At 42.8% G+C, this 2,479-nt stretch overlaps 1 non-coding gene across 1 annotated transcript; it reads right to left on the bottom strand.

The window, feature by feature from the left end:
* Positions 1-291: 291 nt before the first annotated feature.
* On the bottom strand, positions 292-363 carry TRNAW-CCA (transfer RNA tryptophan (anticodon CCA)). The gene has a single exon. It is a non-coding gene; the product is annotated as a tRNA-Trp (tRNA).
* Positions 364-2,479: the final 2,116 nt, after the last annotated feature.

Raw genomic sequence — 2,479 nt, 5'->3', positions numbered from 1 at the left:
ATTACATTACATTACATTACATTACATTACATTACATTATATTATATTATATTACATTATTTTTTAATAATATTTCTTCCCACACCGCCCTTCTTCAGGGGGGCAAAAATGAAATGCAAGGGGGTCCCACAGAAGCTGCGGCGCTACGTTCACCCCCAAATCTGTAGGACCGCACCCCGAACCCCCCACACCCTTGAATCAAAGCCTTAAAGTTCCCTTTAATCACAAATTTTTTTATTTTTTAAGTTTTTTCTTTCCCCGCGGTGAAAAAAGAAGCCCCCACCGGAGCCCTGACCCCGACGTGATTCGAACACGCAGCCTTCTGATCTGGAGTCAGACGCGCTACCGTTGCGCCACGAGGTCCCGGCAGCGCCACCGCCGCCGGTGCTGTTAAACCCTCAGCGCCGCCCCCGCGCTGCCTTCCACTGCATATCGGCAATTCTCCGTGCACAGGGAATTCTCCGTGCCCCGGGAATCAACCCTACACCGGGAATTCTCCGCGCTCCGGACGTTCCGGATTCCCTGGGACGGTCCCGAGGCGGCCGCCATGAGGGCTCGGGTCCCGCCCTCCGCGCTGGCCCCGCCCCCTGCCCGCAGCCGCACGTGTGGGCTGTACCACCCGCAGAGGAGCCGAGGGGTGGCGCGGCCGCAGCAACTGCGCGCTGCAGCGGCGTGGAGGAGAAATCCCCCCTCCGGCCCGCGGTGGGCTGGGCGGGTTTAAAGGGGCAGCGCACGGAGAGGGGCCCGGGACAGACGGAGAGCTGGGGGCGTTCTCAGCCTGCTGGAACCCAGCGCTTTGTTTATTATTTGTATAATATTTTTATATAATGTTATATAAATATTTTATATTTATATAAATATTAAAATATATTACACATATAAATATGACATATAAATATTATTTATTTATATTTTGTATTTATAAATCCACATTATTTATTTATTATAGCATAAATAATAATTTAAATATTAATAAAATAATTATTATAATAATGTAGAATATATAATAATATACACTATATTGTATATAATATACATAATATCTAAAATATAGACAATGTATATATTATATATTATATGTAGAATAACATATATATTATATATATAATTCAATATAATTCTATAGAGTTATTTATCAGATATCATTATATGTATTATATATTGTATATAATAATTATTATATAATATGTATGGATAATTACATTATATTATATATATAATATATAATATATAATATAGAATATAGAATATAGAATATAGAATATAGAATATAGAATATATGATATAGAATATAGATTATAGAATATATGATATAGTATAATAATTATATATTAAATAAATAACAAATTAATTATGTATTTCTAAAATGAATATTTCTCTGCCTGTCCTGAGAAGTTCTGAGAAGTTTCTTGATGTCCCTGGATCCCTTCCCAATGCTCCTGGATCCCTCCCTGGTGCTCCTGGATCTCTCCCTTCTATTCCTGGATCCCTTCCCAGTGCTCCTGGATCCCTCTCTGATGTTCCTGGATCTCTCCCTGCTATTCCTGGAACCCTCTCTATTTTCCTGGATCCATCCCCAATGCTCCTGGATCCCTCCTTGGTTCTCCTGGATCCTTTCCTGATATCCCTGGATCTCTCCTTGATGTCCCTGGATCCCTCCCTGATGCCCCTGGATCCTTTCTTGATGTCCCTGGGTCCCTCCCCAATGTTCCTTGATCCCTCTCTGATGTTCCTGGATCTCTCCCTGCTATTCCTGGATCCCTCTCTGATGTTCCTGGATCCTTTCCTGATATCCCTGGATCTCTCCTTGATGTCCCTGGATCCTTTTTGATGTCCCTGGGTCCCTCCCCAGTGTTCCTGGATCCCTCTCTGATGTTCCTGGATCTCTCCCTGCTGTTCCTGGATCCCTCTCCGTTCTCCTGGATCCCTCTCTGATGTTCCTGGATCTCTCCCTGGTGTCCTTGGATCCCTTCCTGGATCCTTTCCCAGATCCTTCCCTGATTCTCCTGGATCCCTCCCCAAGGAAAACAGGAACATTCCCCAAATCCTGCTGGATTTGGAGGATTTGGGGAATGGATCATGGCAGAAAATCCTCCAGGAAAATGAAAAATCCCAGCCAGTGATGCGCATTAGGATGGAGCCCAATAATTAATTATTCAAATTAACCTGTTGGGATTTTTCCCGATTGCCAAAGCCTTTTTGGCAGGGAGCTTTCCTGACATCCCAGGAATTGTTGTGGGTTTTGTTTCTGCTCTACCAGCCCCTGTGCCCTTCCCTACATCCATCCCACCACCAAACATCCGGAATTTTCCATTCAGGTCTTTTTTAAATGTGAATTTTGGGGTTGGTTTTGAAGGACCAGCCAAGAAAAAAGAGGGAGCAAAACCCCTCAGCTCCAAATAACCATAAAACCCAACACTCCAAAAATTACAATAAATATTGTATTTATTTTTAAAATTATTTTTTAACGTATTAATTA

Source organism: Melospiza melodia, chromosome 28 (genome assembly GCF_035770615.1).
Source record: "Melospiza melodia melodia isolate bMelMel2 chromosome 28, bMelMel2.pri, whole genome shotgun sequence".
NCBI classification, from domain to species: Eukaryota; Metazoa; Chordata; class Aves; order Passeriformes; family Passerellidae; genus Melospiza; species Melospiza melodia.
The sequence above is the reverse complement of the archived record's forward strand: the minus strand, read 5'-3'. Positions and strand labels throughout refer to the sequence as shown.